Source organism: Heteronotia binoei, chromosome 9 (genome assembly GCF_032191835.1).
Source record: "Heteronotia binoei isolate CCM8104 ecotype False Entrance Well chromosome 9, APGP_CSIRO_Hbin_v1, whole genome shotgun sequence".
Taxonomy (NCBI): domain Eukaryota; kingdom Metazoa; phylum Chordata; class Lepidosauria; order Squamata; family Gekkonidae; genus Heteronotia; species Heteronotia binoei.
The window spans coordinates 93,155,962-93,170,625 of NC_083231.1; positions in this window are offsets into that span (position 1 = coordinate 93,155,962).

The following is a 14,664-nucleotide window of genomic DNA, read 5'->3' on the forward strand; positions in this document are numbered from 1 at the left end:
CTTGAAGATCCAGGGAAGATGTCTCAGGTTTACTCCAAAGCCTGGGAACTATAACAGAAGCTGGGGGGAGCTTAACTTTTGCACAAGTTTTTTGCTTCCTATAATAATCACCATTGTTTGTGTTCAAACCATTCTCGGCAATGGCTTTCCGGCAGAGGGTCATCACTATGTATCTGATCTCCATTAAACATTGACTATATTCATATGTGCTTGGATACTTTGGGTCAATAACTGGCAAAACTGCACTCTGCCCTCCCTGTCATGATCTGGCATAATTTTCTTCTTTCCTCACACATGACAGCCATTACTTGCTCATTCTTCACAACTGAAAGTTGCATTCTTTCTGCGGCTCCTGATGAAAGAGTTGTCCATATTCTGTCTTTCTCTCCTTTAAGTCTCAGGTCTTTCCCCCAGCACAAAGAGGCGCTGCATTACATATCTCCAAGCTAGAAAGTCCAGTTTGCACATGAGCAGAGTTGCTTAGATTGTTTGAAATTGATCAGTTTTAAATGTGAAGACAGGAAATCCCTTTTGACCAGCATTAACCAGTGCTGATAGTTTCACCCTTTCGGAATAGAAATTTCCCCTGGAATCTCTCAAAATGACCTTGATCTTGATTGCTCACTGCATGGGCTCCTATGAACTTTGCCATAATTTTTGGTGGCAAAACTTTACACTGGCATTGGGGAGGATCCAATGCTGCTGCTGGTGGGGAGCTTAAGGAGCCTACTAGCTCCAGGCACACCCCAGGCTCCTCCTATTTCTACACCAATGTAGCACTTACACTGGTATATCTGTTACCACACTGCTGCAGCTGGATGCCGGCATATTTCCTGGTACATCAGCATATTTTCAGGATATGCTGGCATAACTCCAAAATACCTCACCATAATGCTTAGTGGGCTTCCTAAACATTTCCAGCTCAGCATTTCGGACTGCACTGCAAATGCATATGAGGAACTCCATTTTTTTTTAACTGAGAGCAACTTACTTGAAATGCAGGGGCGGAATGGGAAAGACAGATAATTGAACCAGTGTTTGGTTTGTTGGTATGCACATGTGTGATTGCCAAGCTGGGTTTGTTCCAAGGTAAAGATTTTGCAGTACCTTTAAAAAAATTGTGTCTGACATTCCACTTTGGCACATGAAACCTTCTTTGCTCTGGAATTTGCATTGTATTTAGAATACTTGGTAATGCTTGGTTATCTAATGCCAAATTAGTCAAGATTTGAGGGCTGATTCAGAGGAGCTGATAACCACTCATTCATGTTATAACCATCTCCTCATTACAAGCTAATTGGATGTTATTGATGTGCAAAAGGAACATCTTTGTTAAAGAACTCTAATTAGATCTGTACAAACCTGAATCAAAAAACATGTGAAACAGAGAAGAAATAAGTATCATAACATCCAAATTGTAATTGTGCAGCACTTGAACAGTTCATGTGTTTTTATTCATGTATTTGCTTTGTGGTTAATGTGGAGAATTGGGGAATGTAACTGACATTATGTTTCAGTGTGGTCAGGCACTCCATGGAATTATATTGTTCTGACATTGCCAAAGTGAGACAAAAGCCTTGTTGAGCAATTTTTCAGAAAACAACAGCCTGATGCTCTTTATTGAAAGTTATTCAATTTGGGTCCAAGTATCTGTTAGTACCCTCTCATGGATTGCTTCCTTGTCGTGGCGAGAGGGCTTGCACGGTTCAATGAGGCTGTGGGCTATGCCCAAGATGGACAGGCCGCAGCTGAGAACCCAGACTAAATGTGATCCACTGGAGAAGGAAATGGCAAACCACTCCAGTACCCTTGCCAAGAAAACCCCATGAACAGAAACAAAAGGCTAAAAGATATGGTGCTGGAGGATGAGCCCCTCAGGTCAGAAGGTGTCCAATATGCTACTGGGGAAGAGCATTCAAGTAACCACAGAAAGAGTGAAGCGGCTGGGCCAAAGTCAAAAGGATGCTCAGCTGTGGATGTGTCTGATGGTGAAAGAACAGTCCGATGCTGCAAAGAACAATACTGTATTGGAACGTGGAATGTAAGATCTATGAATCAAGATAAGCTAGATGTTGTCAAACAAGAGATGGCAAGACTGAACATCGACATCTTGGGAATCAGTGAACTAAAATGGATGGGAATGGGTGAATTTAACTCAGAGGATCACTACATCTATTATTGTGGCCAAGAGTCCCGTAGAAGAAATGGTGTGGCCTTTATAGTTAACAAGAGAGTGTGGAAGGCAGTAATGGGATACAATCTCAAAAATGACAGAATGATCTCGGTCCATATCCAAGGCAAACCATTCAATATCACAGTAATCCAAGTCTATGCCCCAACCACTGATAAAGAAGAGGCTAAAGTGGACCAGTTCTATGAAGATCTACAACACCTTCTAGAATTAACACCAAAAAAAGATGTCCTCCTCATCATAGGGGGATGGAATGCCAAAGTAGGAAGTCAAAAGGTGACTGGAACAACTGACATGTTTGGTCTTGGAGAACAAAATAAAGCCGAGCAAAGGCTAATAGAGTTTTGTCAAAAGAACAAGCTGGTCATAGCGAACACCCTCTTCCAACAACCTAAAAGGTGACTCTACACGTGGACATCACCTGATGGGGAACACAGAAATCAGATTAATTATATAATCTGCAGTCAAAGATGGAGAAGCTCCTTACAGTCAGCAAAAACAAGACCTGGAGCTGACTGCGGCTCAGATCACGAGCTACTCATCGCAAAATTCAGGCTTAAACTGAAGAAAACTGGGGAAGCCATTAGGCCATTCAGGTTTGACCTTGATCACATCCCTTAAGAATATACAGTGGAGGTGAAGAATAGGTTTAAGGAATTAGAGTTGATTTAAGGAACTAGAGTTAAGGAACAGAGTGCCTGAAGAACTATGGACGGAGGTTCATGACATTGTACAGAAGGCAGCAATCAGCACCATCCCCCCCCAAAAAAAATGCAAGAAAGCAAAGTGGCTGTCTGATAAGACTTTACAAATAGCTGAGAAAAAAAGGAAAGTGAAAGGCAAGGTGAAAAAGAAAGATTCACCCAACTGAATGCAGATTTTCGGAGAACAGGAAGGAGAGATAAGGAGACCTTCCTCAAAAAACAATGCAAAGCAATAGAGGAAAATAATAGAATGGGAAGAACAAGAGATCTATTCAAGAAAATTGGAGAAATCAAGGGAACGTTTCATGCAAAGATGGCCATGATAAAGGACAAAAACGGTAGGGACCTAACAGAAGCAGAAGAGACCAGGAAGAGGTGGCAAGAATACACAGAAGAATTATACAAGAAGGATCTCAATGTCCTTGACAACAATGACAGTGAAATTGATGACCTTGAGCCAGACATCCTGGAGTGTGAAGTCAAATGGGCTTTAGAAAGCATTACTAACAAAGCGAGCGGAGATGATGATATCCCAGTTGAGCTCTTCAAAGTCCTAAAAGATGACGCTGTTAAAGTGATGCACACATTATGTCAACAAATTTGGAAAACACAACAGTGGCCACAGGATTGGAAAAGATCAGTTTATATTCCAATCCCAAAGAAGGGTAATGCCAAGGAATGTTCAAACTATCGCACCATTGCACTCATTTCACATGTCAGCAAGGTTATGTTAAAGATCCTACAAGCTAGGCTTCAGCAGTATGTAGATCAGGAACTACCAGAAGTTCAAGCTGGGTTTCGGAGAGGTAGAGGAACTAGAGATCAAATTGCCATCATTTGATGGATTATGGAGAAAGCACAGGAGTATCAGAAAAACATCTATTTCTGTGCCATTGACTATGCTAAAGCCTTTGATTGTGTGGATCACAACAAATTGTCGCAAGTCCTTAAAGAGATGGGAGTACCAGACCACCTCACATGTCTCCTGAGAAACCTGTATAAGGGTCAAAAAGCAACTGTCAGAACGGGATATGGAACAACTGATTGGTTTAGAATAGGAAAAGGAGTTTGACAATGATGTATATTGTCATCCTGCTTATTTAATTTATTTGCAGAGTACATCATGTGGAATGCTGGCCTGGATGAAGCACAAACCAGAATTAAGATTGCCAAGAAAAACATCAACAACCTCAGATATGCAGATGACACTACTCTAATGGCAGAAAGTGAGGAGGACCTAAAGAATCTCTTGTTGAGGATAAAAGAGGAGAACACAAAAGTAGACTTGAAACTCAACATCAAAAAAACTAAGATCATGGCATCCGGCCCCATCACACCTTGGCAAATAGAAGACATGGAAGTCGTGACAGACTTCACATTTCTGGGATCCAAGATCACTGCAGATGGTGACTGTAGCCATGAAATTAAAAGATGTTTGTTCCTTGGGAGGACAGCTATGGCAAACCGGGGCAGCATAATAAAAAGTAGAGACATCACCCTGCCAACAAAAGTGGGTATAGTCAAAGTGATGGTACTCCCAGTAGTAATGTATGACTGTGAGAGCTGGACCATAAGGAAGGCCGAGTGCAGAAGAATAGATGCTTTTGAGATATGGTGCTGGAGAAGAATCTTGAGAGTCCCTTGGACTACAAGAAGATCAAATCAGTCAGTCCTAAGGGAAATCAACCCAGTCTGTTCCCTGGAAGGTCAGATGCTGAAGCTGAAGCTCAAATACGTTGACCACCAAATGAGAAGGGAGCACTCCCTGGAGAAGATCCTGATGCTTGGAAAGACAGAAGGCAAAAGAAGAAGGGGACAGCAAAAGATGAGATGGCTGGACGGTGTTACTGATGTAACAAACACGGATTTGAGCAGACTTCAGAGGATGGTGGAAGACAGGAGGGCCTGGCGTGACTTTGTCCATGGGGTCGCAAAGAGTTGTACTCAACTGTGCGACTGAACAACAACAAATCTGTTAGTTATTAAATGGAACAAGTTATTCTGTGGGTTTTTTGTGGGGGAGGGGAGGGGAGATGATTTTGATCTTAATATTATCAGCACTGTGAATTAGGAAACCAAGAAAAACCTGGGCAAAAAGCCCATCGTATTGTATTTGGAAATGCAAAAATGAAAAATAGATTGATGTTTGCTCAACTAAATGTATCATATTCTATGATTCTATAATACATTCAGTATCATCTTGGCCACCACAGGTTTGGGAATACACATGTGTGAAAATAATGTGGAATTCCAGTCTCTAGGCCCTTCTGAGGTAATCTCACTGGTGAGGGAGCCACTACAGTGTGTCTTGTTCCCCCAGTGCTTTGCTTCATTGGACTACCGGGTCACACAAGAGCTGCCCATGGCAACATCTTCACATGCCTCTGTTGCCCTGGCTCCCTACACAGGTAACACTGATATGGGATGTTACATCTGAGACCCAGAGAAGCTGTGGTATAAAACAAGCCAGTCCTGAATATGGTTTTGAGGCTGCCCTAGACTTCACAATAGCAATTATGTCACTAATCTCCAAAGCTTCAGTGCAGATTTTTTAATTGCTCATGGCACGGTTTTTTTTTTGTAGAAAATGCCCAGCAGGAACTCATTTGCATATTAGGTCACACCCCTGACACCAAGCCTGCCGGAACTGCATTCCTGTTCAAAAAAAGCCTTGGCTCATGGGCAATTATCATAACCAGGATTGTATGTAATCTACAATTGCTGTGTAGAAGCACTGAATTTAGGGCCATGCTATAATGAAATGGTTCAAAAAGTTGCTGTGCAGAGTATGTATTGCCCTGTCCTGGATAGCTGTTGGTTTTGCATCCTGTCCTGTTGTCCCTTTTCCTGGTTCTGGGGGGTTTTTTTGCAGGATGGGGGGGGGGGGGCTTAAAAGTTAAGTTTCTTTCTGTCACATTTTGGGTTTTTTTAATTACCTCTGGTTGGTGTGAGGGGGTTGGTGTATGGACTGTGTGGGGTGGGTCACTTTCATGTTTTTATAAAACTATTTTTGGAGTATGAGGCTTCCATGCAGTTTTGGGGGCTCTCCCTCAAACCCCCTGCCCCCCAGTAGCCTCTGATTATGCCCTATGTTGCCACCGAGTTCAATGGCCCATAGGATATAATGGTGGAATAGGGGCACCCTCTTTGGGTTCCCCTGGAATGGGAACCCCTGGCCCAACCTTTTTGGCACTTGGAGGGTTTGTAGGGGAGAGTCCCCTTCAGGTCCCCTGAAAATTTTGGGGCTCTTCCTCAAACCCCTTCTCCTCCAGGCGGCTTCCAATATACCCTATTTTGCCATTGATTTCAATGGCCCATAGGGTATAATTGAGCCGTATATTCGGAAATAGCCGTATATCTCCCATATATACGGCTATTCCAATTACCAGTATTCGAAAATATATGGTATTCCAAATATTTTGGCCCCGTATATTTCCGAATCTGATTAATTCCGAATTTTTTTATATATATGCGCACACACACACACACACACACACACACACACACACACACACACACATATATATATATATATATATATATATATATATATATATATATATATATATATATATATGTATGTATATGTATATTTGGGGCATCATTTGCATATTAGGCCACATTCCTGACACTGAGCCAGTTGGAACTGTGTTGCTGTGCGTTCCTGCTAAAAAAAAAAAGTCCTGGGTTCTAGAGGGATAAAGCTTAATTGCTGCATGTAACCCTTGATTGTCTTCATGACTAGCAGTGGTTAAACTGTAACATATTACATCTCATGTTTCTTTTACTAGACATTACCATGAAGATATGAGCATTAGTCACATGTGGATAGCCATGCTGGTCTGAAGCAGCAGAACAAAGTTTGAATCCAGTGACACCTTTAAGACCAACAACAATTTATTCTGGATATAAGTTTTTGTGTGCACACATACTTCTTCAGATACTTTCTGATCTTCAGATACAAAATGCAAAAACCTAATTATACCCAACGAACGGTATCTGAAGAATGTGCGTGCATACGAAAGCCAGAGTAAAACTTCGTTGGTCTTAAAGGTGCCACTGGACTCAGACTTTATCATTTAAAAAAAGATCACAGAAAGAAGAATGTAACATATTTCTCACTTGATGCCAAAAGTCAGTAGACTTGTGAACATATTGTCTAAGGAAGTAGTTCACTCTAGAAGCCATTTTCCCCACCCCTGCCCCCACATTAGAAAAGTTTTAACTCTATACCAAAGTGTCAGGTTACATGGCTGAGCAGTTTGATCTGGATGCCCTGGTGTCCTACACATTGCCTTTAAATAACATCACTGAAACATTTGATATTATGAATGAGGGCGAAAGTAAGATGTTATAATGTACTTGATCTCTCATGGCATAGCTACATAAACATGGTTGGACTGTTTGTTTATCTGGGCTGAACCCAATCCAAATAAGGGTGGGGTTTTTTTTGTTTTTTTAAAGAAAATTAGAAACAACCAAATGACACATAACACAGAAAACTGTGTTCTGTTTTTTGGATTTTACTTTCAGACTAGCACAGTTGTGACCAATTTCTTTGGATTGACTGTCTGAGACCAAAACAGGAAAAAGGTCACAGGAATCTGCCCTTGGCATATCTTCAAGAATAGACGTTGCCAGTGTACTTAAAATATTTTATATGCAAAAATCAGTACACTTTCCCCAGTAGTATTCCAGGGCCTCTCATTTGCAATGGATTCCTGAGGACAGATTGAAACAATTTTGGGCACATTCATGATGCTTTTAGATGTGAATATACAGAGACCTCCTTATAAATACCACTGTTGTATATTTATATTCTCTCTTCTACAGTCTTATTTGCTTGTGGGTTCTCTCACCTCCTTGGATTTCTCCCCTGTCTTCAGCCTACCTGCCCTAAAACTACTTATCTTCCTAAATCCTTCATGAAGCTTTAAACCCAGCCAAATTGACAACTGACTCTTTTCTCCCAGAATGTGGACCACAAACATTTTGATGACTTCGATGGGGCATTTTACCACTATATTATAATACATATTTCTGTACAAAAAATGAAATGGCTGACAGCTTGACCCTTTGAACTGCTGTGCAAAGAAATAAAGATGGACAGAATCAGTATTCATGTGTGACTGCAAAGCAAAGGAAAATAACCTCCCAGGGTCATTGCGGCTTTGGAAAATGGAGGAAGGAAGAGAACTAGGAGCCAGTTTGGTATAGTGGTTAAGTGCATGGACTCTTATGTGAGAGAACTGGGTTTGATTCCCCACTCCTCCACATGCAGCTGCTGGAGTGTCAGAGGTGTTCTGGAAAGAGCAGTTTCTGTCAGAGCTCTCAGCCCCACCTACCTCTCAGGGTGTCTGTTGTGGGGAGGGGAAGGGAAAGGCGATTGTAAGCTGCTCTGAGACACCTTCAGGTAGTGAAAGGCAGGGTATAAATCCAACCTTTTCTTCTCCTCCTCCCCCATCCCACAGCTCACAGTCGTATCAGGCTCCTGATTATTGTTAAAATTACATTTCCCACAGCTGTTGTGTGGCTGTGGGGGGAGGGGAACCCAATTCTTTAAAAGTGCCAGGTCCTGTTGTGTCCTGAGAAGATTTGTAATGGAGTAATTTCATTGAAAGGCAGCTTGCTGGCCAATGCACAGCTGCTGGGGGGAGAGGTATTGCATATGTGGGCAGATCACTGTGCCCAATTAGAAGTCCAGTGGCACCTTAAAGTCTGGCAAGATTCATTTAAACACAAGCTTTCATCAGTCAAGAATAAATCTTAGTCTTTAAGGTGCCACTGGAATGCAGTTTGATTTTACTACGAAAGATTAACATGGTGCTAACTTTCTGGAACTAAGACCAGTCTGCCTTGGCGGCACCCTACATAAACTATAGACAGCCCAAAATTATTTTTATGGTCAGCAGGGCTTCAGTGGCAGTTGCACAGGAATTCTGCAGCAGAACAGTACAGTGTGGAAAAGGTTTTCTGATCTCAGGGTTGAAGCCCTTCGGTCCTGGGAGCAGAAAAAATGAAAAAGTAGAATTCATCCAAAATGTTACACTGCCATCTAGTGTTCTGTTGTTTTCCCTGCTACATTTTATTTTGGGGTCTCTAGGCTTCCTCCCGTCCTGCCACAAATCTAGCACTTGGTTTTTATTCATTTTTATTCTGGGAGGTCCTTGAATGATTTAACTGGCAATAGTTCTATTTTTCCTTTCCTGTGTAGATTTGAGTGTTGCTATATGTTGTATTGATTTTATTGTATAGCTTTTTCAGTTGTTCAAGTTCTTAGTGCTTCCAGGACACAGAAAAGAAGCACACAAGAAATTAAATATGTAAAATAAAATTAATTGTTATGCTTTTGTTATCAGGAAATTTAATGCAGAAACAATATACAAGCTACCATTTAAAAGCATTATTGTTTGCTTCAATTCTTAAGTGTTTCTCAACACAGAAAGGTTCCTCAAATCCAGCCTAGGAATACTATATTTATTTCATTTGTACCCTGCTTTTGACAAGAGTTAGTACTTAGGTGGAAGGCCCCAGGGAAGACTGGAGTTGCTGTGCAAAGGAAGGCAGTGACAAACCACTTCTGCTCAGCTTCCAAGTTCTGACAAGATGGGGATATACCAAGCATGAGAATCAGTTTGGTGTAGTGGTTAAGTGCATGGACTCTAATCTGAGAGACTCATGTTTGATTCCCCACTCCTCCACTTACAGCTGCTAGGTGACCTTGCGTCAGCCACAAGTTCTCTCAGAGATGTTCTATCAAGAGCAGTTTTTGAAAGAGCTCTCTCAGCCCCGCCTACCTCACATGGTGTCTGTTGTGAGGAGAGGAAGGAAAGGAGATTGTAAACCGCTCTGAGACTCTGAGTGAAAGGTTAGGTATAAATCCAGTCTCCTCCTTCTCGTCCTCATCCTCCTCTTCTGGCTGCGAAGCTGACATATAAGGAATATATTGCTGAAAACATTAAGATAAACAATAATTATTTCCATAGTAGGAAACTGGCCAAGAAGGCAATGGGATCCTTGGCTGACAAAAGGACAAAAAGTATTACTAAAGGCACAGACAATGATTATCTATTCTAAACTTAACTTTTTATTTCAAAATATTCCCATTTGATTCTAGAGTTGCCACAAACTTCTGCAAGAATTTTATTGGAAAAGAACAAAACCTGGAGTAGATTAGAAAACTGCTCAAGATAGACCCAGGAAAGGAGAGTTGGATATACCAAGCATGGAATTACATTGTCAGGAATCTTGGGTTTTATGGTTAGTCAAAAGCGATGCAGTGATTAGTGCTAGAATCTGGGAGACCCAAGTTTAGATCTCCACTCTTCTATGAAATCTCGCTGGGGGATCTTGAGCCAGTCCCTGTCTCGCAGCCTAACCTCCTCTAAAATTGCCAGGTCCCTCCTGGCAAGCAGTGGGGGATGGAGGGGGACTTACCAGGAGTAGGAGGGAGGCCAAGGTGGTGTCACTGGCAACATGGCTGCACTACTTCCAGCCAGGGTCAGCTCCGCTAGGCAAACTAGGCGGTTGCCTAGGGCGCCGGCAGGGCAGGGGCGGCAAAATCGGCCTCCCCCGCCGCAACCGCCTAGTTTGCCCCCCCACACGTCTCCTCCTCCTCCCTCCCTTCCCACAGCATGTTAATTTCAAAGCTGGAATGGGCTCTAGTGCCGCGTTCCAGCTATCTAAAGCCCCCTCCCGCTTCCTTCTCCTCCCTCCCTTCCTACAGCATGGTAATTTCAAAGCTGGAATGGGCTCTAGTGCCACGTTCCGGCTATCTAAAGCCCCCTCCCGCCTCCTTCTCCTCCCTCCCTTCCCCACTGCATGTTAATTTCAAAGCGCCCCCCCCCAAAGCGATCAGAAAAACCACGCCACAGGGCCACGCTCCCAGTCTATCAGGAGCAGTGTCCTGAAAGCTGGAATCCTGTGGCTGCTGATTCCTCCCCTCCTCACTTCCTGAATCGAGAGGAGCCAACTCAGCAGCAGCAGGACCACCCTTTCAGTACACTGCTCCTGACAGACTGGGAGTGTGGCCACGCAGTGCGGTTTTTCCCATCGCTGGGGGGGTGCGCTTTGAAATTAACATGCAGTGGGGAAGGGAGGGAGGAAAAGGAGGTGGGAGGGGGCTTTAGATAGCTGGAATGCAGCACTAGAGCCAGTTCCAGCTTTGAAATTAACATGCTGTGGGGAAGGGAAGGAGGAGGAGGAGGCGGCGCAGGGGGGAGGGGGGCCATGGAGTGGGGGGGGGGGTGCCAGGCAGCGAGTTGGCCTAGGGCGCCATGGGATGTTGGGTGGCCCCTGCTTCCAGCATGTGCTGGAAGTGATGTCATGTTGCACCATCATGACAATTCTTTGACATTGGGCAAAAAATGGTTTCTACCATAAAGCTTTTGTCCAAATACCAGAGCGTCACCTGGATGTCATCAGCATGATGATGATAATAATAATAATAATAATAAACTTTTATTTATACCCCGCCCTCCCCGCCTAGGCAGGCTCAGGGCGGCTAACAAGACATGGAGGGCGGCTAACAAGACATGACATCACTACCTGCATGCACCAGAAGTGACATTGCCATGTCACTGGTCATGTTGCCTGGACCTTCCTCTTTCTCTTCATAAGTCCCCCCATCAGCTGGGGGGCTGGCGGTGGGAGACCCCTGCTTCCTCCAGGGGGTCTGGCAATTATTGCGAGGATAAAATGGAGGTAAGGCAAATGATGCATTTTGGGTCATTATTTGCCTTGCCTCCTGGAGAAAAAGACAAGGTATAAATGAAGTAAATAAAAAATAGTTTCAAACAGCTAAGGTCAAACCATTATAAGTGAGAAGCCATGAATGTGGGTATAAAAGACCAAGGGATAATTTTATTATCCTTTACATATATTATATTCTGGACTGGATGAAATATGGGACAAGAGCAGAAGTAGATTGCTCCCCAATACATCACCACTGGCATCTGCACTAAGGAAGCTGGTCTTCTTGACTGGTGGACAAACAATTGAGTGTGAGTTAAACAGTGGGTTTGATTCATGAGGAGACTTAATTGCAGTTGTTCACAGCTCTTTATTAGCGATTACAGCATTGTAATAGGCAGACTAAGACTACTACTGTACTGGGTCAACAGGGCCAACTATATACACTCCAAAACTCCCTGCTAGAACGTCATTGGGTTATTTGAACCAGCGGGTAGCTGGTGATTGGTCCTGGGAAGCAGAGATTTGGATCCTGCTTCCCATTGTTCCCATATCCCCAAGCTCAGTCCTAAAGGCTCCAATGAGCAAGGCAGAAACTAACTCACACCAAACATAAGAGTCACACACACACAACAGTGTGGGGGAAAATGTGCAGTTTAGGAAGCAATTAAGAGCTGATATGTGGGTTAGAAGTATTTTATATTTATTTGATAAGGTGGTGCTCCACAGCAACGCGGGTATATCGGTTTTTCAGTGTGCACAAATAAAGAGTTTTGTGATACTTTAAAGAGAAATGTTGAGAAACTGGTTTGAAATGTAGCTGGTAGGAAATGGACAAAATTCTCCCCGTTTATTCCAGCTAAATGCACATCCCTGTGTAAAAGGATCACATGCAATAAAGCATAGAAGCACTCAATCTCGCCCTGCAGTGAAGTCTTGGAAGTCAATATTATACCTTCCGACTTTGTACAGGCAGTCCGTATCTTTTGGCTCCACCCCTATTTTTGCCTTTAGGAACTGCCTTGTTAAAAATTTCACTGAGCGAGCGGAGGACCAGGCTGCCCAACTCTAGCAAAGCCGCTCAGGCTCCTCCGAAATGAAACTGGATACTAAGGGGGTGTGTTACGCTGTCATTTCGGTCTCTATGCTGGTCCCCACGCTCTGCGTCCAAACCCGTTTGGAACCTGAAATACCTAATTGGTGGATACTGGCACCTCCTCCTACAGAACTACATGTCCCATGATGCATCGCGCAGCAGTCGCTTGTCGGGACTCCCCGACCGCTTGAGGCAAAGCAATCCCTTTTAGAGGAGCAGAGGCGGATGTAGTAGGATTTTCACTTCCAGCGCAAATTCCGTCGCTGTGATTTTTAATATTTGCGTTTTGCATCCGAGTTCATAAATAAGAGGCAAGGCTGAACATAGTTACTTACGAAACATCTCGTGCATCTTTTTTTTTTAACCACGGTGTAGCGGAAAGTTTTTAGGTGCCGGGCCAGTTGAATCAGCCACACACCCACCTCGGAAGGGTCAGTTTTAAATCATTAGGAGACTAGTGGCAGGTATGAGGGAAGCTAAGGTTCCTATGCATTTATGCAACTCCCCCAGGCTAAAGCCCTGGAGGTTTTCAGGTTAAGGAGAGATGGTGGGATAGAAATATGCTGAATAAATAGGTAAATGCATAGTTTGGCCGTTAGTCTGTTACAGGAAAACGAGGAGTCTCATGACACCATAAAGATGAACAGATTTATAGTGCAATGCTATACAGTTACTCACCTGTATAAGGGTCAAGAAGCAATTGTCAGAACGGGATATGGAGCAACTGATTGGTTTAGAATAGGAGAGGGGATTCGACAAGGATGTATATTGCCACCCTGCTTATTTAATTTATATGCAGAGTACATCATGTGGAATGCTGGCCTGGATGAAGCAAAAAAACAGAATTAAGATTGCCGGGGGGGGGGGGGAATCAACAGCCTCAGATATGCAGATGACACTACTCTAATGGCAGAAAGTGAGGAGGACCTAAAGAGCCTCTTGTTGGGGGTGAAAGAGGAGAGCACAAAAGTAGGCTTGAAATTCAACATCAAAAAAACTAAGATCATGGCATCCCGCCCCATCACACCTTGGCAAATAGAAGACATGGAAGTCGTGACAGACTTCACATTTCTGGGATCCAAGATCACTGCAGATGGTGACTGTAGCCATGAAATGAAAAGACGTTTGCTCCTTGGGAGGACAGCTATGGCAAACCTTGGCAGCATAATAAAAAGTAGAGACATCACCCTGCCAACAAAAGTGGGTATAGTCAAAGTGATGGTATTCCGAGTAGTAATGTCTGGCTGTGAGAGCTGGACCATAAGGAAGGCCGAGTGCAGAAGAATAGATGCTTTCGAGCTGTGGTGCTGGAGAAGAATCTTGAGAGTCCCTTGGACGGCAAGAAGATCAAATCAGTCAGTCCTCAGGGAAATCAACCCAGACTGTTCCCTGGAAGGTCAGATGCTGAAGCTGAAATACTTTGGCCACCAAATGAGAAGGGAGCACTCACTGGAGAAGACCTTGATGCTGGGAAAGATAGAAGGCAAAAAAAGGGGACGGCAAAAGATGAGATGGCTGGACAGCGTTACTGATGTAACTAACACAAAATTGAGCAGACTTCAGAGGATGGTAGAATACAGGAGGGCCTGGCGTGACTTTGTCCATGGGGTCACAAAGAGTCGGATTCGACTGTGTGACTGACTGAACAACAAAAATGCCATTACTCCAGTCGGGATTCATTGATTTCAGTGGGTTTGGAGTCGTGTAACTTTGTATAAGACTGTAGTGTTGCTGTGGCAAAAGCTGTCAGTTGCCTAAAGCATAGGTTCAGTATAATCCTAAATCTGATCAAATAAACTCTAGGCCAGGTAACCATTTGCCCAACAGTGCAAGCATGTAAACCTAATGAAATCAATGGACAATAATGCTAGTTAAAGCTGAAGGCAGCAGGAAAAGAAGACCCAACCTGGGAGGGCCCCACCGACTCAAAAAAAGAAGTCCCAGCTCTCAGTGTGCAAGACCTGAGAATGGCTGCTAACGAG